Source organism: Malaclemys terrapin, chromosome 7, assembly GCF_027887155.1.
Source record: "Malaclemys terrapin pileata isolate rMalTer1 chromosome 7, rMalTer1.hap1, whole genome shotgun sequence".
NCBI classification, from domain to species: Eukaryota; Metazoa; Chordata; order Testudines; family Emydidae; genus Malaclemys; species Malaclemys terrapin.
Genome location: NC_071511.1, coordinates 68,550,871 through 68,576,428, shown reverse-complemented (window position 1 = coordinate 68,576,428; position 25,558 = coordinate 68,550,871). Strand labels below are relative to the sequence as shown.

The following is a 25,558-nucleotide window of genomic DNA, read 5'->3' as shown; positions in this document are numbered from 1 at the left end:
AAATAGGATTTTGTGTGTGTGTGTGTAGGGAAGGGTTACAGAATGATTCTCCAAGTTTTGAATGGTGTGAAGGTAGCAGATATTCTGCTTGGTTTAAATAGCCAGTGTGCACAAAGAATCAGGTTTTGTGAAGCTATAGACATTTGATGAAATGCTATAATAGTACCAGTGTTTGGAATGTCAACAATTACTGTGCCACTAGCTTGTTTAAAATTCCTGAAAACAAAAAAAAATATTCCTCACCCATGTCCAATTACTCATGTCAAGCCAGGCCTACAAAATACACACAATTGTCTCCACACTAAAACCTCTGCCATTTCTAATTGGCTCCCAAATATAAGACCTATATGGATGGATCTAACTAGTATTTCACACTGTTTTCAAGGGAGCTGGCTTTGATGAATTAGGAAACCTAGTGACTAACAATATATTTTGTAAGACTACCTAAGAAGAGGAAGATGTGTGTCAAGATCTGTGTTCATTCCTTTGTACTTCTACAGTTGAAGAAAGCAGTCATGTTAACGTCTGTCAGTTCTTTTCTGGCTCTTCATGCGTGCTGACAGTCAACAGCCTTACTTCAGCCCCTACAAAACTTAAAACCTGCAGCTGCACTAGCTGGCATGCCTTTTCTAGTTCCTCTCCCTCCCATTCCCCCACCCTTTTATTTCTAACTTTTTGTGTCTAGATCAAAGGAACAAAGTTACAAAACCTGACTGAGCTCCAAGTACAGACAAAGAGTAAATTTTAACAGATGACTGTGTGTACATATTTATATATAATCATTTTTTCCTTTTCTCCCAATTTCAAACAAACATTCTTCTTTCTAAGGGGTGACTACTTCGGTGATCTCAGTTACTGACAGAATACCAAAAAGCAGACACCACTTACGCAAGGAAGACAGCAATATAAATCAAGACAACCTCAGTGTATTTGAACATAGAACTATTGTCATTTCAGACCTTGAAATACAGTCCTTCGTCTCCTGCCAGCTCAGTCAAGATTCAAGGCTATGACCCTCTGGATAAAATGTCAGACAAACCCATTCTGTAGAACCAGCCCACTGAAAATATATTTTGGTTTAAAAGCAATAGCTACAATTGCTTACAAATAATTTAATACTTAGTTTCTAGAAGAAAATAGGGGGGTTGAATAGATTACCTGTACTTATGGGTCTACATAGCCATTTTTTTTTTTTTATTTCAGTGTCCACATGAAGATCTGTAATGTTTAGATATAAAAATAATTATAGCTTGAAATGAAATTATGGTGAATGTAGCTTGCTAGGAGCTAGAGACAAACTTTCAAGATAGCTTGACAAACTAGCTTTAAAATGCACCCAGAATAACATTGTTCAGGCCTGGCAAACTATTCAGTACAGGATTCATTTTCTCTCTCTTCTTTTCTGGAGAAATGACTGCAGCTTTACTATACTAATTAGAAATAAAAAAGCATATGAAAAAACTAGACAACGGCATACGGAAGACATCAGTAAAGAAGTGGAATGAAAAAAAATCACAAATAAACAAGAAGAGATGAGAGAAGAAAATTTGAAAGGAAAAAAGGCTAGAAACATCTCCCTATTCAACAAACATAACCAGAACAACAGCCACAGCAAAAATCCTTTACCAAAAAACATTTTAACAAAACAAGTTTGAATTGCTATAAATTGGACTACATATATTTAGGCCCTGGTTCAGCAATGTGCTTAAGCATTAATATAATTTGTATTGCAGTAACACTGAGTTAGGTACACTAGTCATGGACCAGGACCTGGTTGTGCTAGGTGCTGTATGGGCCGAACCTCAAGCACGTGAGTAGACCTTTGATGTGACTCACAAGATTAATAGTAGGTACATGCTTAAGTACCTTAGTGTTGAAAAACTACTCTTGAATTTTGCAATTCATTGGATTATTATTGCTAAAATGTTTAGAGGAATCTGGAGTCTGAAAACTTCCTAATTTTAAGAAACACAATGGGCAGGTCCCCAGCTGCTGTAAATGGTTATAGTTCCATGAAGACAACGGAGATACGACCATTCACACCAGCTGAAGGTCTGACCCAAGTTATTTTAATAAAAGAGTACTTGCCTTTTTTAATATAAATATATATATATTTTTTTTTACTTTTCACCATTATGTGTATGAACAGCAACTAGCACCCTGATCTTAGTTGTGGCGCTAAATTGTAACACAAATAATAAATAACTGGAAGAATTCATGCTGCTTACTTGTAATACTTCATTTAGTTTGGACAATGAAAATTAACTAGTCTATTTGAATGTTCTGGTTTTGATTAACTGATTAACAGTAACAACAACAATTAATAATGCATAATAGCAGCAGCTCCATGGTGCAATCTTTAGATTTCAAATGCTGCAGGGAATGTTTAAACATAAAAGAACATAATTTTTAAATTCATTTTCCCTGTGTGTCCCTTATATAGATTAGGCCCCCACCCCGCATTGGCTTCTGCTAGCACTGATCCATGCAGCATCTCACAGGCACAAAACTACATGCTAGTGGATCCTTTTGTAGAACAGAACTAAGGCCTTCATGTGCAAATGGCTTTGAAAAAATAATTGTGTCCATAAAGCATGTAAGTAATAGTTTCTCCCATTAAAAGCTACCTCCTATATGCTCCTATTAGCTTACAAACACTGTCATTTTAAAAAAATCTTCCTCTTGATTTATTCAGTATTTAAAATATATCAGTATAGAGGCTGACAAGTTATGCATGCTTGTTTATGACTATTAACAAAGTTTATGCCCTACACACAACAGAGTTCTTCACACTCTAGATTTTCCCTAACCAGAACCTTAACACACAACTATACAAATTTTCAGCAACAGAATGGAATTTTATGGGAGGAGATTTACTTGGCTAAATGTCCAGTAGTTCTTATTTTGCCCTTTCTGTATTACACTATTGTTTATCAGCTGAGAAATGCTGTTTAGTAGAAATATCACAGCAGTAGCAAACACCATGGCTAAACTAAATCCTAATGTAAACTCCAGTTAGAGGGCTTTTACATTGCTTTCATTTGCTGTGTGTGTACAGTTGCAGACTTTAAGATAATAATATTGCTCAGTAATAGCAATAGTTTAATTTCATGTTGTAACACCCTAATGACTTTACTGTTTCACTCCCATTCGAATTCCAATAGCTATTACCATTTAAACACCTGTATTATCAAAGAGCTGTGCATGAATGCCTTCCGGATAATTTACTTATGTTACAAAAGACTAATTCAGTGGAAGGCTATATGTTTCTCTAACTGTTGCACCATTTATCTTCTCTAGCATAACTGGAATCCATCAGAAGAGCTGCCTAAAATTAAAACAAGTCATACTTCAGCTGATATACAGTATGCATTTCCTTCCATCTGATAACCAGACAGAGACAGAAAAATAAAGATCAATTTTAATTTTCAAAACATTTATAAAATATTCCATGGTGGCAAATTCATTGCTACATAAAATTAAGAAATTTAAGCTTCTCAGACTGTACAGCTAAACTATACATTTAGGCTGACAATTTAAGATTAACCAGTAGAGGCTCAACTATCATTTAGTATTTGAAGAATGTAGTTGACTCCTCCACAGAGTTAACTAATAACTCGAGACCAGTTTAAGTTTCAGTGGAAGGCATGCAAGTCAAATGTGGGGATGTCTCTAACTGACTTACACTGTCAGTGTGACATCAAAGAGGGAAAAAATGACCAATGAGATTAAATTACACTATCTGTTAAAAAGTGACCCATCAATCTAACATCATACCAAATTATGAGAGCTAGTCAAAAAATGAGTCAAAAGCTTGATAAAATTTTTGTACCATGTCAGCAAAATTCAAACATTTAATGAAAAATGTAATTGAAATTTCAAAAATTTTCAACTGGGTCTACAAATTATTGCTTGACTCCCACTACTATCAATATGTAGATGAAGAAAAGCCTCCAGAAGAAATGTGGAAGTCATAACTAGAGACAAGTACTTGAACTATATTTCCATACATAAATACTTTCCAACAAGTTAACTCACTGATACTTCTGTGCATTATCAGGGTGTCCAGACAACTGAATGTGGAATCTCTTGGGGCATGAATGGTTGGAATGACGACATTTAATGACTTGCAGCAGCCAGGTTACACGCAATGTGATCTTTCAGGCCCTGTCTTGAACAAATACTGGCATGTTAACCTGGTTACAACTCAGTTGTCTCGTAATCTAGTTAGAAACATGGTTCCAATTTGTACTAAAGTCTAGACCATAACAGTGATTTGTTATCAAGCTGAAGCACCCTTTGCTAACACTTCAGTAAAAGCTCTTTAGAGTGGTTATCAAATGCTACTATGGTCCAGACTTCACTAAAAATTACATCCTTGCCCCTGCAATGGAGGTAACTGTGGGACCAGCGCCCATAAACACATTAGGAGGCAAAGGAGTCGTAAGCAGCTTTCCTGCCATGGTGGTGCTTCTAGTCATAATCTTTGTTCCCTCTGCTCTTCCATGTGCCTTTTTATTCATGACTGTCTTGGTACCTCAAATGATTCGCATTTTACAGATTACCATTTATTTACACAAATACACTGTATCTATTTTAATCGCAGGTGCGTTGCCAAGTGTTACATCAAACACGCTTTCAACAAACAAAACAGGGCGCTCCAACACAGCAGCACGTGTAGATCTTACAGAAGAAAAAACCTCATGCCAGCTCTTCTCAACCCCTCATGTTCCACCCAAGTCTGACACAATGCTGTTTTCAGGAAAGGGCCGCCTCTATGCTGCTTTCCTGAAAACTTTTCCATCTACAAGACCAGAGTTCATATGAACAACAAATCTACATGGGGGAATCGTTCAAACATTCCTACAGTTAGCCTAAATGTAACAAAGTATTTTTTAATTTGAAATTCTCTCTTGATTTTTCCATTAAAGATACCCAAGACCCCTTTAATAAAACAATTAACTATAAACACGCATTTCTCTGATGCACAAAACTTTAAAGTGTATTTTTCATCGTATATAATGAAAAATATTTCTGCACTAAACCAGCTCCCCATGAAATATAAAGAATCTCTCTCTCAAACGCCGAATATTTGGTGACGCAAAGACCTTGTTTGTCAAAATTCATTAAAACCAGGCATGCCAACATAATTAGTCTAGCCTCAGCATGGACGGGATTGATTTTTGAAGTCTCTTCTAGCCCTACATTTCTTTGTTTCTATAATATGCATATCCTGGATTTCTTAATCATGGAGGAAATAATAAAATATATATGTCTATTTTTAAACAAGTTTTTTACCTATAAAAAGAAAAGCAAAAGTTGAAAATAAGAAATATATATTTCAACCACTGCAAGGAAATGCACAATATAATGGTACTGATAATTTTATTTTAGGGTTCAGATGACTCATGGGTTTGGTAATGCTATATGGAACTTCTCTGGTTTAATTTCCATGGCCTAAAGTTGGTCTATGTTTCAGAAGTAGTAGTGACCAGCCATTGTGACTGTTCTAAAGGTGTTTCGTGGCCTATGTGAATCAGCATGTGATCTCACTCCAACTTTTAGTTACAGCTATCTGCAATACAAGAAACCAGCACCACAACCGAGACATGTGTTTGCTGTCTCAGCCAAGACGCCAAGGACTGCATGGGAATAGAGACTGAATCATCATTACACCCTAAGGTGTAAATACCTTTGAAGTCAGGATTGATGGTCTTTGGTAGGACGTTTCTGGGAAGCTTATACCACTAGAGTTGGACCTATTCTGTAGATATTTCAGGGATATGAAGTAAAATTTGGACAGTATTGTCTATACCAGAGGTGGGCAAACTATGGCCCGTGGGCCAGATGTGGCCCACGGGACCCTCCTGCCCGGCCCCTGAGCTCCTGGCCTGGGAGGTTCGCCCCCGGCCCCTCCTCCTTCCCCCCGCAGCCTCAGCTCACTGCACCGTAGGCGCAATGCTCTGGGTGGCTGGGCTGCAAGCTCCTGGGGTAGCACAGCTGCAGAGACAAGTCCAATCCGGTGCTCTGTGCTGTGCGGTCCGTGGCTGGCTCCAGCCGGGCGGCACAGTTGCCTGTCTTGGTGCAGCCGCGCCGCCAGCCACCAGGTGCTCCAGGCAGCGCGGTAATGGGGCAGGGAGCAAGGGGTTTGGATAGAGGGCAGGGGAGTTCGGGGGGGGGTGATTAGGGGTCAGGGGTGTGGATAGGGGTGGGGGCGGTCAGAGGGCAGGGAACAGGAGGGTTGAATGGGAACAGAGGTTCCGGGGGGCGGTCAGGGAGAAGGGGTGGTTGGATGGGACAGGGGTACCGGGGGCACAGTCAGGAAGGAGAGGGGGGGTTGGATGGAGCGGCGGGGGGCATTCGGGGTAGAGGTTCCGGGGGCAGTCAGGGGACAGAAAGCAGGGGGAGTGGATGGAGAAGGGGTTCCAGGGGGTCCATCAGGGGGGCGAGAAACAGGGGGGCTCAGATAGGGGGTGGGGGCCAGGCCACGCCTGGCTATCTGCCTCCCCTAACTGGCCCTCCATACAATTTCTGAAACCCAAAGTGGCCCTCAGGCCAAAAAGTTTGCCCACCCCTGGTATATACTGTATACACATAAGACTTTATCCTGAGAATACTATGGCATTTGTGAGATATGGGGTTGAAATGTATCCTAAGTAAAAACAGAAATATTTGCTTTTTTAATATAATTTAACATTTCATGCATTGTTCACTAGCACTCTGTATTAATGCAGAAACCCTCATTAATGCAAGATTTAGGTTCAGTGTAAACCCTAATTAAGAATGACACCATATTTTTTTTCCCTTTAGAGGAAAAAATTGATACCTGCATCCCCTGTGTATTATAAATGTAAATATCTGTGCTTGAAAGCAGATCCCCTCTGCTGATGGGAATCATAATGAAGTCTTGCTTTTGTGATCTTAACATATAATTCATTTTCCCTATGGTACGGAGACACATTTTCCATGTGAAAGACTAAAGTGGTTTCCTTTCTACATTCTGTGTCACTTTTGAACCGGGAATTTATTTGCCAATATTGTGCATTATTTTCTTTATGCAATGGAAAATAAAGGCTGTTCAAAGCCTGAATGTTTACAAATACCTAGAAGGTGATGCTATATTTTAATGAATCAGAGCACTAGAAAAAGTTGTCCCTGGCTTGCCTGAAATATTCAGCACATCATCAAGATAAATGCACACATGAAGGGCTTGAGGGGGGATGTTCCAAAAACGTCCTACTTCGGACAGAATGCGCCTGCTGCTACTCTGAAACCTCTCATCAGCAACAGTCATCAGGCTTCATCTCCATCTTCACTGTAGCCCACAGAGGTATACGATGCTGCATTATTTTTCCTAGAGGGCATTCTTATTGCATCTATGATCTCTATGTAATTCATTTTCTAACACCTTATAAAGACTTACAAAGAGCATCTCACGGAGAGATTTTTAAGTGGTTTTTATGTTTGATTTTTTTAAAAGTATAATTATGGGAAGTAGTGCTTTGTACTGGTGCAACTGGGGGAGCTGGTGTCAGGACTCTTGGGATGTATAAGTACTTATGCCACTGACTCACAGCGTGCCCTTAGGCAAGTGGTACAATTTCTCTGTGTTTCATTTTATCTTTTGTGAAATCCACCTTACATGAGTGTTGAAAAGACCTTCTGAGATCCTTGGACACAAGGATGCACTCAACAACAGATACAAGTGCACTCAACAACAGACAGACCTGAAACCTGACTTTTGCTTGGAAATATTCATGAATTAACTACAATTAAATTATTTCACAATACAAATTGGAAAAAATTTGGTTTTCATTGAACTATGGACACAAAAACTCTTCTATGATACTGTTCCTTTCCAATACCTTCTTGATACATATTTGCTTGTTTTTCTGCTCTCCACCAAATATTCCACAAAAAAGAAACAAAATGGAATTTATTATTAATTATGATTATTATTATTAGTGGTAGCAAGGAACACACGCGCGCACACACACACACACAATGGCAAATTAAATTATTTCACTGCATGAGATACAAAAGACTTGACATTAATTTGTCAAGAGAGAACCAGCAGTAATGTCCATTAAGTATTATTTCAAGGGCAGAAAAATGACCTGCATAGTATTTTTTGAAGAAAAAAGTTCCTTTAAAACATGATTAATAAATTCCATTGACAGGCACTGCAATTAAGATTTTTGTCTGTGTATCAAAACTATCATTTAACAAACCTCTTCTTTAATCTCTTTAATAAGTCAACTTTCCAGTCTATTTAGGAGGTAACGTGAGTGGAACAGCTTTCACAATACAATGGTCTGCTTTTCCAGAAATGCTCAGTATTTATGGAGATTCAACAGCTCTAGCACTACTTCCATCTACACAGAAATCTTTCCCACTTGGGCTCAGAACTAAGGTCCTTGAACCCTCAGGGGCTGGAGAATTCGAGCCCAAGCCAAGCTGGGACCCAGGGTTCGGGCCCTATTGCTTTGTAGGGTAAACACAGCTCCCTGACTCGGGTCCTGGGAGTCCACCAAAAGCAACCCACAATCCCATGGGCCAGCTTTCTTTGTCCTCTCTATCCCAAGGAACTCCAGCAGACTCCAGGGAAATGGGAGCAGCCCCCCTTGGTGTAGTGCAGCAGCTCAGTGGGTCAGTGTTTAACCCTTCCATTGTCTTCTGAACACCAAGCTGCTAACAAACCAGCAGAGCTTTCTGTGATTGTAATGGAGATTGAAGAGAAGTCTTCTACAAAGCACACTGCTTCAAAGTCACAGGAGCACAACCAGATTTTGGTAAATCTCTGGTGCTGAAACCAGGCTCAAAGGAGGTTTTGGAGCAGAAGCAGCAACAGCACATCCTGGGACCATACTCAGAGAAGCTGTTTTATGCCCATCTCCTAGGGAACAGCTGGCTGCAGAGACGGCAGCAGACACAGAAGGGATAGGAGCTGCCCCTGAGCCTAGTAAATTTCTGGCTCCATTTTAATGTTTATTAATACAGTAATGGGAGGGATTTCCATTCTATGAACCAATGCAAAATTAGAGGCCCCACCTAGCAAAGTGTATCCGCTAATGCCAGATTGTATGCCACCAGCAGCTTGGCTCCCCTCACTCCCCATTAAAATGGTGACCAGAAAATGCAAAAGAGTAAAAATGCCTTGAAAGGGAATTTTAATTTGAGATGGCATAGATTTTTGCTAGGGCCTTCCTGTTTCTTAAAAATAATAACCTTACGTTGCCATGCCTGTAAGTACACTGCGCTGTAACCACTCAATAGTGTAACGAGCCACATGGCAACAGTGAGTCGAGGTGAGGGGAGGTGGAAACGTTTTCCATTTAGAATCTCGTCCATTTCAATTAAAGACGGTCCATTGGTGACAAAATCGTTTCTGGATAAAATTTGAAACCCCAATTGAATTTGGCACAAACGTGGTGCGGGGAGGCAAGGGGGTAAGGAGGATGGCTGTGGAATTCCATTGTTTCCATGTCTCCATAACCAAAAGTCTCAGCCATGTGGAAGCTAATGCATCATCCCGTTGATTCCATCAAGAATTGTGACCCAATTCTGGGGGCTGAGCACTGCAAACTTTTCCATATTGAAGTAAGAACTCCAGATAGATAGTCACATTATAGGGAAGGGCCAACTCAATAGCTGACCAGCTCACTCCACTCTAGATGTGCTGTTTAGTCATTATATGTTTGAATATTTGGGTTGCATCCACTACAGGTTTCCCAACAGAAACTTGGAATAACATCTCCCTTTGGCAATTGGGCACAACAAGAACTGTTATGTCTTCCAAAATGCAGATGTCCTGAAATGATAGAAAAAGCTTTTGTAGCACAGCCACGGGCAGCACTTCTTCTGGAAACTCAAGTAATTTTGCAAAACAAAAAACAGTTTGAATATTAAACTTACCATTGTCTCTGCACTTCACTCACTGCTATTAACCAGGCCGTGTTCAAGGAACTTCTGTGTCTGAAGCATCCCTCTCACAATGTACACCAGTTCAGTTTGGAAAAGTAACAATTTATAACCTTGAAATTCAACAGGGATTTATTTTGTGCTCCTCCACTGAGCTATTTAAGACAATAACCTCGCCTTTGTCTTGTCCTATTCCTGGCTCCTCAACCTCTACCGGCTGCAGTACCGTCACAGCTTGCCCATACTGCAGCAACAGTCTGGGACAACATTCCTTCATGGATCATTCCAAGAGGAAGCATTTCCATGATGAACACATGGTTGAAGTTCTGAACAGGGCCAAGCAGGACAAGTACCAAAGATAGAGGGACTTGCAGCTAAAAAAATAGGATAGCAAGAGGCAAGAAGAAAGGCTCAAGCTGGTTGCACAGCTTGAGGAGAGAGTTTCAGCAAGGGAACAGGCACTTGCTTTGCAATTCCTGGAACAGAAACGGTGGCTAAGAGAAGAGGACAGAGCTCAGCAGAAAGAACTGCTTGAGGGGCTCATCTCACTATTGACTGCAAGAGTATCGACTCCTGCTGCATCAGCCACACCAAAGTCTGAGTCCCCTACCAGTACTCAATGAAGAAATCCAGATACTGGTTGGAAAACTCCATTACTGAGTGACTCATGCAATCAGGCCCCATATATGACTGGGAAGGGCAACTTTGCCCCTTGAAGCCCTCCATATTGCCCCCTCCCCTGTGGATATCTCCATCCCCCTTCCCGGGGCCAAGTGCATGGCAAACGAGGAAAGAAGGGAAAAGAGAAGGGGGGGGCTAAAAGACGTGCAACAGTAGGGAATTTCTGTTTTGTAGATAGTATAGGTGTTTGCACATCTTCATGCGCTTGTTTGTTGTTTTTTAAGGTTCTGTTGTTATAGGTGTTTCAGTGTGGTAATGGCAGATGGCTTACCTGGCAATGAGTGAGTGATGTACTTTTCTAATCCATGGTTATAAATAAAACTTTTTATTTCATCACCACAGTTTACTGTTATCATTGTATCACAATGAGCATTTAAAATAATAAAGTTAAACACATGATCAGGGACAATTGGTAATTACTTTGCAAACACTATTCTTCAATACAGTGGCCTACATCACTCTAGACATCAATCACTTTCTTACATCAATCCATATGGTGAATTAACTCCCACCCCCGCATTTGATAAGTGATCATGTTATTCACAAAGTACTTTGCAATCAATCCCCCCACAATCAAGGAGCCCCATTCCCACGCCCCACAAGCACGTTCATAAAGGTACTATTCCTCCTCTTCCATTGGGCCATGCAAGTCCATGATGTGGGAGCATCAAGCATCCCTGACCTCTGTTGCCTGGGTACATCCAGCTCCACTTGTGGTTGGTGCCCTTTCTGGCTGTACCAGTTCAGCAGCCCCTTGCTGTTACAGGTCCATTCAGGGGGAAATGGTTCACCTCTGACTTCACAAAGATTGTGAAGAGCACAAGAAGCCACAGTAATGCGTACAGCATTGATGATACTGGACTACAAACAGGTCTGTAGACATCTCCAACGGGATTTCAATCTGCCAAAAGCACACTGAACTGAGAGTGTAATTAAGCCATCTTTTTCCAGGGCCTCTTAAATCAGGATACAATTTCGTAAGCCAAGCTAAAAGGGTGTATTGTGGGATCCCCCAGAATAATGGTGGGTACAGTAGCTCTATTTATGTTAATGTCATTTGGTAGGAATAGTATCAGAGCCTGTCCATGAATTCAGATTCCTGATCGGCAAAAAACCCTGGCACCATGAACTTTCCCAGTGCAACCCATGTTGACATTCATAAATCGCCCTCTGTAGTCCATGGGGGTCTACATAACAATGGAGTTGTACCCTCTGCAGTTTATGTACTCATGTGGTCCTTGAGGAGGGCAAACCATGGGCACGAGTCCGATCAATGGGCCTGGTGCAGTTTGGAAACCCCCATTCTCTCAAAGTCAGGAATTATATTGAAGTAGCAGAGAGGTTATATTGAAAAGGAGATGCTTCATTAAGCATATATTTGCTTACTGCAAAAAAAAAGAAAATTGTATATCTACCCATAAAAAAATATATGTAATCGTTTCCCTAACCACTTTCTCAGGTAGGGTGTATTTAATGGATAAGCAGCTGGTGTGATGAGGCCACTGCATGACCTGGTGACCAGCACTGTCATTTTATTTTCTTGTGCTTTCCCACATCTGTTTGTTGTATCCCCATTGGTTGTCTCTTGTCTTAAGACTTAGATTGTAAACTCTTTGGGGCTGGAACCATCTATTTGTTATGTGTTTGTACAGTACCTAGCACAATCCATTCCCCCATTCATGACTGCGGCTTCTCAGTGCTACTGAAATACAAACAAATTATATGCAAGTCTGAACATGTTTGTGCCCACACTATATAAATTGCAGATGTCGGGAAAAAGGACAGTTACCTGTTCCGTAACTGGTGTTCTTTGAGATGTGTTGCTCAGGTGTATTCCACAGTAGGTGTGCGTGCTCGCCACGTGCACCGGAAGATTTTCCCTTAGCAGTACCCGTAGTGGGAGAGCCCCACTGCGATCCCTAAAGTGGCGCCTCTATATCATGCTATAAAGGGGGCTGTGCACTTCCCCCACCCTCAGTTCCTTCTTGCCAGACAACTCCGACAGAGGGGAAGGAGGGCGGGATGTGGAATACACCTGAGCAACACATCGCGAAGAACGCCAGTTACGGAACAGGTAACTGTCCTTTCTTCTTTGAATGATTGCTCATGTATATTCCACAGTAGGTGACTCCAAGCTATACCTGATGGAGGTGGGTAGGAGTTTAGAGGTTATCCGGGTGGAGTACTGCCCTACCAAACCCAGCGTCATCCCGTGTTTGGGAGACGATTGCATAGTGCGATGAAAAGGTGTGGACCGAGGACCATGTAGCAACCCTACAGATGTCCTGAATAGGGACAAGAACCACGTAGGCAGTCGACGAGGCCTGAGCTCTCGTCGAATGAGCCTTCACTATAAGAGGCAGGGAACCCCCTGCCAGGTCGTAACACGTGCGTATGCACGAGGTGATCCAGCGGGAGATCCTCTGGGTGGAAACCGGTTGCCCCCTCATGCGCTCAGCCGAAGCAATGAAAAGCTGAGGGGGATTTCTGGAATGGCCTGGTTCGGTCTGGTAAAAAGCCAGCGCTCTACGCACATCTAGCATGTGCGGGCGTCGTTCCTTATTAGAGGAATGGGGCTTAGGACACAGGACTGGGAGGAAAATGTCCTGATCAACGTGAGAAGCCAAGACTACCTTCGGCAGAAAAGCCGGGTGCGGATGGAACTGGACCTTATCCCTATGGAAGACCATATTTGGGAGTTCAGAGGTCAGGGCCCTAAGCTCCGAGACCTGGCAGGCTGAGGTGATAGCCACCAGGAACGCCACTTTCCATGATAAGTGGGACCAGGAACACATGGCCAAGGGCTCAAAGGGGTGACCCGTGAGGCAGGAGAGCACTAGGTTCAGGTCCCAGAGCGGGACCGGGGGTCTGGAGTAAGGGAATGCCCGATCCAGCCCTTTTAAAAACCGGGATGTCACGTGGTGGGAAAACACTGAGTGACCATGCACCGGGGGGGGGGGGGGGGGGGAAGAAAGCCGAAATGGCCGCAAGGTGTACCCTGACCGAGGAGGGCACCAGCCCTTGGGTTCTAAGGGGCAGGAAGTAATCGAGGATGATCTGGATAGATGCAGAGGAGGGGGAGGAGCCCCTTTCCCTCGCCCACATGGAGAACCGATACCATTTGGCCAGGTAGGTTCATCGTATGGACGATTTCCTGCTCTCAAGAAGAACCTGTCTAACATCCTCAGAACACCTCTCCTCCTCCTCGTTTAACCATGGAGCAGCCACGCTGTCAAATGAAGCGTGGCCAGATTGGAGTCGCACGACTTGAAGCCTGGGGCTTGGGGCATGCCCCGAGCCAGGCCACTAACTATAGAAAACTATTTACGGTTGAAGATCGTACTACTAAGGATAGACTCTACAGTAATGCTGGAGCACAAAGTTCCAACTACCTTCACTGGAGGCAAGAAGGAACTGAGGGTGGGGGGAGCGCACAGCCCCCTTTATGATGTGATTTAGAGGCGTCACTCCAGCAGTCGCAGCGGGGCTCCCCCACTACAGGTACTGCTAAGGGAAAAACTTCCGGCACCGGTGCACATGGCGAGCACGCACACCTACTGTGGAATGCACATGAGCAATCACTCGAAGAAGAACTTATTTCATGTGTTATTTGCTCGTTATAAGAGGAAAACTATTCAATTTGAGTTGGTCAATGTTAAGGGACCAGTGGATGGGGTGGAGAACAGTTCTAATTAGAGCAGCAACATTGTTTTTACTTCTTATTAATATAACAGAAAAGTAACATCATGCTATATTGAATGGAAAGTGTATGAAACGTTACTTATTTGATGAGGATTTTGCCTTTCATTAGACTATTACTGAAAGACTCCACTAAGATTCTGTATGAAATACATGCCCACATTCAATTAATTACTTTGAACAGAATAGCACTTAAAGCAGGAGATCTTATCAAGATGTAGGAGTAAGAGAATACTACCTGTTTAGGGTGAGATTGAGTTAAATATAAGATCAATAAAAAGAATAGCATTAGAGCTGCTGAGCTCTGGAATAATAACACTGCTACCCCATTAGCAACAATATCAATGTCAGCACCCAAGATTTCCAAAAGGTGAGTCTCAGCCCAGAAGCAGTTTGCTTATCATTTGGTTGCTTTGCCAGCCGCTGCACTGGGAGATGGCTGACTTAAAAAAAAAAAAAAAAAAAAATCACTAAATTTAGTTTGCTATTGTTTGACTGACGTCACTTCTAATGATTTTTCCAGCAAGGAAACTAACACATACTGAACAGTGTACTGTAAACAAAACCAGAGTCAAATTCCAAGCAGGGCATCACATCCAAATCTGCAGCTTTCTTGCTCTCCCTGAGCCAACTCAAATACTGGATTTCAAGGTATATTTGCTAGTCATCTTGGCACACCCATCAGAGAGGTCTGGTTAAGCTTCAGCTGAACTTTATGGTGGGACAATCTATATGGAATAAGTAATTCACTCCGGGAAGTCCATGAATGTGAAAAATTAGTGTATGCTGGTAAGACAGTCTGGGATAAAGATATAAGGAAATCTAAGCATGGGGACAAATGGGGAGGGGGGGGGAGAAGGGGAGGAAATAACCTTGATATGGATACATTCCTGATTCAGGATGTACACACTCTTTTCTCCTCCCCTGATCTCTAGAATAACCACCGTCATAACAACATACAACTTGTCTGCAGGTGGCAAAACATCTGACAAACACTCTCATTCTACAGCACTTTAGCTATTCATGGTCCTCCTTCCTGTCTACGGCCACTCCCAGTAACACTGGAAAACATATGGAAACGACAAAAAGAGAACAATCCGAGACAGTTCAACGATTACCTGTGTAAACAGAAATGGATCTTAACCTTGTTGTAGCCTCACAAAATGCAAAACAATGTTTCCTCTTCAATTTACGTCACCCCTGAATTCTCACACAGCAGACCTATAATGCAGCATGTACACAGCTGTGCTTTAAGGTCAAGCACATTATTTAGTATAAGGTCCAAGTCAGCAAGGACTCTACCAGAATACAGTTCAAAGCAGTGCACACTTGACAGAGAAAGGCTGACCCGACTGCAAATAGTTATTCCTGAGTAGCAGAAGCCTTTTTGGGGCTGTGATTTGGTATCATAAACCCCACATTTTATTTAAGAAGCAGTCTGGGTTTTCCCAGAGACAGAAGAATAATTTTGTATGGGGTGAACATTTATTTCCCCCTTTGATTTGCCAGACTGGCAGTCATGGAGGCAGAGCCCTTAGTAGAAAAAGGAAAAGCACAGTGCAGCACAGAGTGTTTCAATCCGATTGTTTGGAAAGCATATGGAGAGCTTTGGATGGTAAGAGCTGTGTAAATGCAATGTATTATTATGTATTATTTAATTATTGTAAGGGAACCACTGACAGTGCTGATAAGGCACTTCAGTCCGATTCAAACTTCAACCTCCCTGGTAAGACTGACAGGCTCCTTGGTTTGCAATGGTAGTGTCTGTGACATGGATAGCTGACCACTAGCAATGGAATCAGAACCATACAATCATTTCACAAAGACCCAAGAACAGTCAGACAGTGATAACATTTGGTTACTATCACCATGCCTAGGCTACAGGGATTATAGCAGCATAGATATGGCACCACAGCTGAACCGGCATAACCCCTTAAGTGCAGACGCAGCCTACAGCAACGGAAGGGGCTTTTCCATTGATGTAGGGACACTACCTCCCCTCAGTGAGGATACCTAGGTTGACAAGAAGCATTCTTCCATCAACCTATCTGCGTCTGCAGCTGGGGTTAGGTCAGCATAGCTAGTCACTCAGTGATGTAGATGTTTCACACCCCTTGAGTGCCATAGTTGTCAACCTAAATTTCAAGTCTGGACCAGGCTTTTCTTAGGATGGATTTCACCAGTGAATTATTTAGAGGTGAAAAGCTTCATAGCCCTTGACTACTGAGCCTTCCAGAATTGGACATTTTTAAATCTGTTCCTTAGAAGGGCATTTCTACTAACTGGGTGATACACACTGGATATCATAAAGTGGTTTGATAGTATTAAAATTTCATTTTTAAATGCACGTACAGCAGAAAACATTGGTAGGCAGTGACATAAATATAGAGATGTGGTTTCCTTACCAAGGCCAGATGTGTATATCTAGAAGTAGAATGAAAACTGAACAGAAATGTCAGTGTAGATCCCACATAGTAAATACTACTTTGATTAAGATCACATAACTTGAAAAAAATTAAGGTGTTTATAAGACAATAGCCGTTTGCTGATAGACATGACACTTACTTACCAGGCAACATTAAAAAAAACAGACCAGCTTAACAGCTCCCTTAATACTTTAAGTGTTCTCTTAACCCTTGGCAAAGACAGTTAATTTCTCAGTGCCTGGTAATATTTCTGTAGGCTACCCAACCCTTTATCTTTTGACATAGCTGAATTTTTTTATTAATATTACGCTCAACCATAAAAAATGCACTTTTTCCTCATCATTTCCCATTCCCAAAGAAGAGGTGGAGATAAATTGCATACCTGTTAAAAACAACAAGATTTAAAACTTTACGACAGAACAAAGCTCCTGTTGTACCATCTGGTTAATAAGCTGTCTGTTCGTTTATTAAGAACTGTACATATCTGATAGAATTTGGGGGAAAGGGTTGACAGCCCATCATATTTCTAATGGTAAGGTACATCCTGTCTTTCAGTTCATTTTGAATAAAACACAATTCCACATGCCAGCTTTGCAAGTGAGCTGCACAAAGAACAAAGACACTCTGAGGGAGGCTTGTAAAGATCTAAGGCTCTGCAGTGTCTAGAGAAATTTATCTATAACGAGGCACTGAAGCAGATTCTCATTCTTCCCCCACCCCGCGATTTCTCCCCTCCCTCCTCCACTCCGTACCACCTTCTTTAGAGCAACACTGTCTGAAGGAAGGTTAGCAGAAAGTAATCAGTCTTCGAGGTTGGGAGGAGGAGTGGGGGATGCCTCATCTGAGTGGCTAAAGGGAGGAAGCTGATCTTAATGGATAGCATCTGTAACTGTTCTCCGGTTGGCTTTTTCAGACTCACTGAAGAACAAAAACAACTCTCAGCTTGATCTGAAAGAAAATGGAGGGGACGTAGGGGAAGAGAAAACCCTTAAGAGTTGTGTTTCACTGCAGCGTAAAGTAGTCTTTGAAAAGAGTTCTTGCAGCACAGAAGCTAAAAGTAACAAAGGTAGCTTTTAGTGCCCTTCCTGGATGTTTTACTACCTCCTCACCAGGGTCTCCATTAAAATCCTATTTAAGTTTAAGTTGCTGGCTGGTTGCAATGGTAAAGTGGCACCCCTGGGATGCTGCCCAATGTGATTAAAAAGCACACCGCAGAGTGTCACAAATTGTCGCTTTTTCGATTGAAAATACTTATGCTCAAAAAAACCCTACATTTAGATTGAAATCTATTGTGTGTAAAAAAAAAAAACAACTTGTGTTACTGGGGGGGGGTGGGGGGGGGTGGAAGGGCACAGCACTAAGTAGTGGGACTCCAGCAAAAGACTGGACAAGTGGTTTGCTTTGATAAAATACCATTTGCCCACTGAAGAGCTTACCTGCCAAATAACCAATAAAAGGAAATTTTCAACATCAAGGAAAGACAGTCCTGGTTCTCTCCACTCTGACTTCTACCTTCTTTTCCTGGATGTTGATTGCGACCTTCTGAGATTCAAGCAAAAACACCATAGTATCTATTTATAATTATTTGTTACTTTTATTACAGTAACCTTGAGAGGCCTCAACTGGACATTGTACAAATACACCATAAGGGAGAATCCCTCCCCAAAGAGCTCACAACCTAATACAATGATCCTGCAAAGACTTAAGCACAAGCTTAACTTTATGCATTAAGAGCAATGCCAGCATGTACCTATCTTTGCAGGATTGAGGTTTAAACAGACATGTCCATCAAAGGGAGACTGTGAGAAAAGATGTATTATCACAGATGGAGAACTCAGACACAGAGAGGCTAAGTGACTTGACAAAGATTACACAAGGAGTATGTGGCAGAGCCAGAAACTGAACCCAGAGCTCCCAAGTCCCAGTCCTGTGCCTTTATTTATAGTTTCACATTTTTAAAATACAGCCATATTAACAAAAACATCTTTCCTCTTAGTTAATGTTTAGTCAGCCCTGTTTATGAATTCTTGGCTGTGAAACACCTTGAACAGTAGAGGTTGTGCAACAAGTTTAACTTAAAAATGTTACAAAAATGTCCCTGTTATTAAAGTTGATATAAATCAGCAGTTATCAAACTATGGTGCTGGCCTACCTAGAGAGGCACAGGACACAGATGTGTCAAGGGAAGTGCAAGCTGTGTGCCTTTTTTTTTTTTTTTTTTTTTTTTTTGGAGTGCTGGCTGTCAGCCCCAGGTGGCTGGGGCAGAATGGTAATGCACATCTGGGAGGGAGGATAAAGGGGACAGCCAAAGCCCCACCAACCTGGGGCTGACAGCCAGCCACCCAGGCTCTCTGCCCCAATCACCCACCGGGAGGCAGCCTGGGCTCAGGCTCTGCCCCCCCAATACACACAAAATCCCTCACCTGGAGTCAGCAGGGCTCCGGCTGTGACAGCAGCAGCATAGAAGTAAGGGTGGCAATGGGGCGCTAAGTCTGCGGTGAAAAGTGATATTGATAAATATCACTTTTCATATTGCCACCCTTACTTCTGTGCTGCTGCTGGCATGACACTGCCTTCAGAGCTAGGCGCCCAGTGAACAGCCACTGCTCTCTGCTCTGCCTTCAGAGGTGGGTGGCGGTAAATGTACTTATGGGGGTGTGTGCGTGTAAAGGATTACAGACACAAAGAAGGGGGGGCGATCAAATAAGTTTGATCTAATTGATAAATAATGTATTCAATTTCAAAATTTATTTTTTCTTTGTGGGGGTGGGGGGAAGAGAAGGGATAGGAATCCAGTACTGCTACCTTTATTTTACCTGGATTCTTATCTTTATATATATAAAGGTACTTGATTCTCATAATGCCTACTCTGTTATGTAGGTATTATTGTATAGCCATTTACTGATGAATAAAATGGAGAACCCCATGAAACAGAGAAAATGAGGGGCATAACCAGAAACAAGACCCTTTATTCCAGAGTTCCCATGCCATGTTATTGGCTATTAATTAATATTCTCTGAATATACTAAGGCCATAGTAATATTTACATAGGCCCCAAGCACAGATTTAAAGAGGGTTTCCTACACAGCTTTGAAAATCCTCCCATCCTTCCTAAAACGTCTGTCTAACCCTTGCCCTGCTCCTGGTGGCTCCTCACCAGCCCCATCCTACGAGTTCCTGCTGGCTTTGTCCCTCACCCAAGTTTCTCTGCCCACTTGCACTTGAGGTTAGTAAAGGAAGCTGCCATCACTGTTTACCACGCCCTAGTGTGGGTGGCTGCCTTCCTATATGTGCTAATCCCTTGGCTGGCTGCTCCAGGGGCCACCGCATGGGCTGGTGGAAAGGAAAAACATGAAAGCAGCTAAACAATTTTTCTGGCAGTGTAGGGAACTTCCTGCAGTGACAGCTGAGATCTGGCAGCTTTCCTCCATTACTCGTGGTCCTACCCTCCCCTCCACCATTCCCTGCTGTTCCTCCTCTGCCACAAAACTTGGTGAACTGGGCCACAAAATGGCAGATTAAATTCAATGTTGATAAGTGCAAAGTAATGCTCACTGGAAAAAAGAATCTCAACTATATATACAAAATGAGGGAATCTAAATTAGCTGTTACCACTCTGGAAAGAGATCTCAGAGTCATCATGTCTAGTTCTCTGAAAGCATCTGCTCAATGAGCAGTGGTAGTCAGAAAAGCTAACAGAATGTTAGGAACCATTAGGAAAGGGATAGATAATAAGACAGAAATTATCATAATGTCACTATATAAATCCATGGTACACACACCTTGAATACTGCATGCTGTTCTGGTTGCTCATCTTTAAAAAACTACTGGTATATTAGAATTGGAAAAGGTACAAAGAAGGACAAAAAATGATTAGGGGTATGGAGAAATTTAAAGGATTGGATTGTTCAGCTTAGAAAAGAGACAACTAATTGGATGCAGGGGAAAGGGGAAGATATGTAAGATATGAAATATTGGGTTTGTTTAGTTTGGAAAAGAGAAGACTGAGAGGAGACATGATAGCAGTTTTCAGATATCTAAAAGGATGTCATAAGGAGGTGGGAGAAAACTTGTTCATCTTAGCCTCTAAGGATAGAACAAGAAGCAATGGGCTTAAACTGCAGCAAGGGAGGTTTAGGTTGGACATTAGGAAAAAGTTCCTAACTGTCAGGGTGGTTAAACATTGGAATAAACTGCCTAGAGAGGTTGTGGAATCTCCATCTCTGGAGATATTTAAGAGTAGGTTAGATAAATGTCTATCAGTGATGGTCTAGAGTATTTGGTCCTGCCATAAGGGCAGGGGACTGGACTCGATGACCTCTCAAGGTCCCTTCCAGTCCTAGAGACTATGAATCTATGAATCTATGTTAGAAGTCTATAAAATCATGAATGGTGTGGAGAAAGAGAATTAGCAAGTTTTATTTACCCCTTTCACATAACACAAGAACCAGAGGTCATCCGATGAAATTAATAGGCAGCAGGTTTAAAACTAACAAAAGGAAGTACTTCTTCACACAACACATGGTCACTCATGGCCTGGAGACTTTGTAAGAGACATTGTTAGGGTTACCATTCGTCCGGATTCCCCCGGACATGTCCGGCTTTTTCGGGTTAAAAATAGCGTCCGGGGGGAATTTGTCAATGTCCGGACTTCCCCTCCTCCCCCCTCCCATGCAGAGCGTGCGCGTGCTTACAAAGCAGCCGGTGCTCCAAAAGCCAGAGCCAGAGCCCTGCTTGCACTTCCCCCTCCTCCCTCCTGAAACTTGACACCACTCCCCTCCTCTCCCTCTCCCTCCCCCTCCCTGCACTCACAGATCGCGGGCTGTTCGTCTGGAGCTCCGACCCTGCTCCCCTCCCCCGCTCCAAGCGCGCTGCTCTGCAGCACAGTAAGGGGGCCGGGGGCCAGAGAAGCGGCAGGGAGGTTCGGGGGGGGGTTAATCAAGAGACAGGGAGCAGGGGGGAGGGTTGAATGGGTCAGGGAGTTCGGGGGGGCTGTCTGGGGGTTGGGGGTGTAAGGTTTTGGATAGTCAGGGTACAGGTGGGGGGGTCTCAGGAGGGGGCAGTTAGGGGACAAGGAACAGGGAGGCTTAGGTAGGGGGTGGGGTTCTGGAGGGCAGTTAGGAGCAGGGGTCCCAGGAGGGGGCAGTCAGGGGACAAGGAGCGGGGGGGGGAGTTCGGGGCGGACTTTCTGGGGGAGGGTGGATAAGGTTTTGGGCAGTCAGGGTACAGGTAGGGGGTAGGGTCCTGGGGGGCAGTTGGGGGGGGTCTTAGGAAGGGGCAGTTAGGGGACAAGGAACAGGGAGGCTTAGGTAGGGGGTGGGGTTCTGGAGGGCAGTTAGGAGCAGGGGTCCCAGGAGGGGGCAGTCAGGGGACAGGGAGCAGAGGGGTTTAGATGGGTCAGGAGTTCTGGGGGGGGCTGTCAGGGGGTGGGGGTGTGGATAAGGGTTGGGGCAGTCAGGGGACAGGTAGGGGGGTAGGGTCCTAGGGGGCCAGTTAGGATGTGGGGAAGGTCTCAGGAGGAGGCAGTCAGGGGACAAGAGGCAGGGAGGCTTAGGGAGGGAGTGGAGTCCTGGGGGGGCAGTCAGGGGACAAGGAGTGGGGGGGAGGGTTGGGGGTTCTGAGGGGGCAGGAAGTGGGAGGGAGTGGAAGGGGCAGGGCTAGGACAGGACGGGGGCGGGGCTAGGACAGGGGCGGGGCTAGGGCGGGGCTCCTCCCGTCCTCTTTTTTGATTGTTGAAATATGGTAACCCTAGACATTGTAAAGGCCAAAAGTAAAACTAAGTTAAAAAAAAAGAAGTACTTAAATTCGTTGAGGATAATTCCAGCAATGGCTATTAACCAGAATGATCAGAGATGCAACCCCATATTCCGGCTGTTCCTAAACCTCTGACTTACAGAAGCTGGGACTGGATGACAAGGGATGGATCACTTGAAATTGCCCTGTTTTGTTCATTCTCTCTGAAGCATCTGGCACTGGCCACTGCCAGGAGACAGGACACGGGGCTCGACGGTCTATTGATCTGACCCAGTATGGCCATTCTTATTTTATGTTCTTTCACTGCAAGCAGTCAGCTGTAGAGGAAGCGTCAGCCTTTCTGCAATTACCTCCGTGGCAACAGTTGCTTTTGCAGGGCTCCCTGGACTGGCAGGTCTCCACACGCCACTGGGGCTGCTAGAGCAGGGTTTATTCCCCTATATCTAACTTGTACAATTTTTCTTAATATTACAGTCCTGATTCAGCATAGAACCAAAGTATGCAAAACATGTGGTCAATGTTAAGCATGCATTTAACTTCCATTCAAGTCACATGCTTAAAAGCTTTGCTGAATACAGCAAAGGTTACTCTTGTGCTTCAAGTTAAGCATGTCCTTAAGTCCTTTTCTGAAACAGGGCCTATCCTGGAGATTCCCTCATGACTTTTGGGAATCATGCTTTATATCTCAAAATCCATTCACTGGTTATAGCACCTCAGATGTCTATAATGAATAAGCTTTGGGTGTGTAAAATGTGTTTTTAGAAAAAATCTACATTGCACCAGTTCCTCACTGGCCAGACACAATCACCATGTTTGTTTAAAACACAGACAGTACTTGTTTTGTAATACAGATCTGAGCATGGCTCCCTTATTCATAACCATAAGGAATACACAAGGGACTAAATATGTAGTCATTTTTAAAACTGGGCATTATTTTTCAACACATTGCTCTACTCAAAATTGCAGTTTATTCTCTTCCTTAAAAACAGAATAATGGTAATACAGCAGAAAGGAAAATACATCAGCTCTCCCTTAGGTTCTTTGTTTATATTTCAAATGTAAGCTTTGTAGCAGAAAGCTGATTTGTGGAAACGCCCGGCATCTGAACACTTTGAGCTGAATAAATGTAGAAATAAGAATCAGCAAATTTGGTTTTGGAATTAAAATTAATGGTAAATCTCGAAAAATGTTCATTCCAATTCTAAAGGCCCGGTAAAGCAAACAGGCTTACCAAAAGCCTCATAAAACCTGCAAGGAGCATGTCATGGTGGGGGAGGGTTTTCTTGGAGTTATACTTTCCCTTCAAATCCACTGGGACCTGCAAGACTCAGACTTCAATCAGAACAGTATTAAATAAAACTCATGTTATATCACACTAAGCTGAAGGTTCCAGAGTGGCTACAAAATCATCCATGAAGTACGATAAAATGGCTTTAGCTCTCATTTTCTAGACACTCTGGAAAGCCACAAGGCATCCCAACGTTGTCTTGTTCCTGTTCTCTCACCAATGGCATGTAGCTCTGGACCACACAGCAACAGCAGAAACAGGAGGTTGGGTCAGCGGCACATCCATTTGCTTGAATGAGAAAATAAGCAAAAGTTCTAATATCAATAATCCCACTCCACATATATTTATAGCTAATCTCTTGGAAACTAGAAACCCGAAATATGAATGCTGCATTGCTTCCAAGAACAGCCCATTTCTTTTCTTCAAAATTAAAAACAAACAAACAAAAAGCAAAGGGACTCTATAGTCAGGTGGCTAATGTCTGAAAGGCAGGTTTTTTGGTTAAATTAAAATTTTGAAAAGCCTAATATCAATGAAAACTCTTTAATAAACATCTTTTACAATCTGTGATGACAGTTCTTACTTCATTTGCAGAATTTGCAAATGATATAAAATTTTGCTAGTGTAGAAGAACCAGAAAGATAAACAGTTAAATGTCTCTCCATTAAAAACTGGAAGTCAAATCCTAGTGAGGAAAATAGAAAGAAGCATAAACTCTGGCAAGTAAAGTGTAAAAGTATGCTAAAACAGACCAAGAAAGAATTTGAGGGGTAACTAGTTAAGGACACAAAAACTAACAGTACATTTTTTTTAAGGATATCAGATTCAGGAAGCCTGCCAAACAAGTCAGTTGGGTCACTGATGGACCGAGGTGCTAAAGGAACATTCAAGGAAGTCAAGACCTTTGCTGAGAAGCTAAATGAATTATTTGGATCAGTCTTCAATGCAGAAGATGAGGGGGAGATTTCCATTCCTGAGGCATTCTTTTTCTATGACAAATCTGAGAAACTGTCTCAGGCTGAGCTGTCAATAGAGGAGATTTTGGAACAAACTGATACATAGTAGAAATCACCAGGATGGAATTCCTCCAGGAGTTCTCAATGAACTCAAATGAGAAACTGCAGAACTACTAGCTGTGGTATGTAACCTATCACTTAAATCAGCCTCTGTACCAGATAACTAGAGGATAGCTACTGTAACATTGATTTTTAGAAAGGCTCCTGAGGTAATCCGGACAATTACAGGTCAGTAAGCCTAACTTCCATACTGGTAAATTGGTTGATGAATATGATATGTTGGAACAGTCAACACGGCTCTGTAACATGGCTTTTGTAAAGGGAAATCATACTTCACCAATCTATTAAACTTCCTTGAGGGAGTCAACAAGAGCGATCCAGTAGATATAGTATATTTGAACTTTCAGAACGCTTTGACAAGATCTCTCACCAAAGGCTCTTAAGCAAAGTAAAAAGTCATGGGGTAAGAGGGAAGGTCCTCTCATGGATCAGTAACTGGTTACAAATAGGAAACAAAAATAAATGGTCAATTTTCACAATGGAGAAAGGTAAATAGCCGGGCTCTCCAAGGATCTGTACTGGGACTAGTGCTGCTCAACATATTCATAAATGATCTGAAAAAGGGGTGAATAGTTAGGTGGCAAAGTTTGCAGATGATAACTATCTTGAATAATTTTCTAAGTCCAAAGCTGACTGCAAAGAGTTACACGCGATCTAACTAAACTGGGTGATTGGGCAACAAAATGGCAGATGAAATTCCGTGTTAATAAGGG

General features: G+C 42.6%; 1 protein-coding gene across 14 annotated transcripts in view; it reads right to left on the bottom strand.

Moving 5' to 3' along the window:
- Positions 1-25,558, bottom strand: part of ZMIZ1 (zinc finger MIZ-type containing 1) — a 490,731-nt gene that overhangs the window by 265,161 nt on the left and 200,012 nt on the right. Inside the window, exon 5 of one of the 14 annotated variants that reach the window (XM_054033720.1) lies at positions 18,164-18,269. The exons of the other annotated variants lie outside the window; for them this stretch is intronic. The gene's annotated coding sequence lies outside the window, so the exon portion shown is untranslated. The remainder of the gene's footprint in view (positions 1-18,163; positions 18,270-25,558) is intronic. 14 annotated transcript variants of the gene reach the window in all.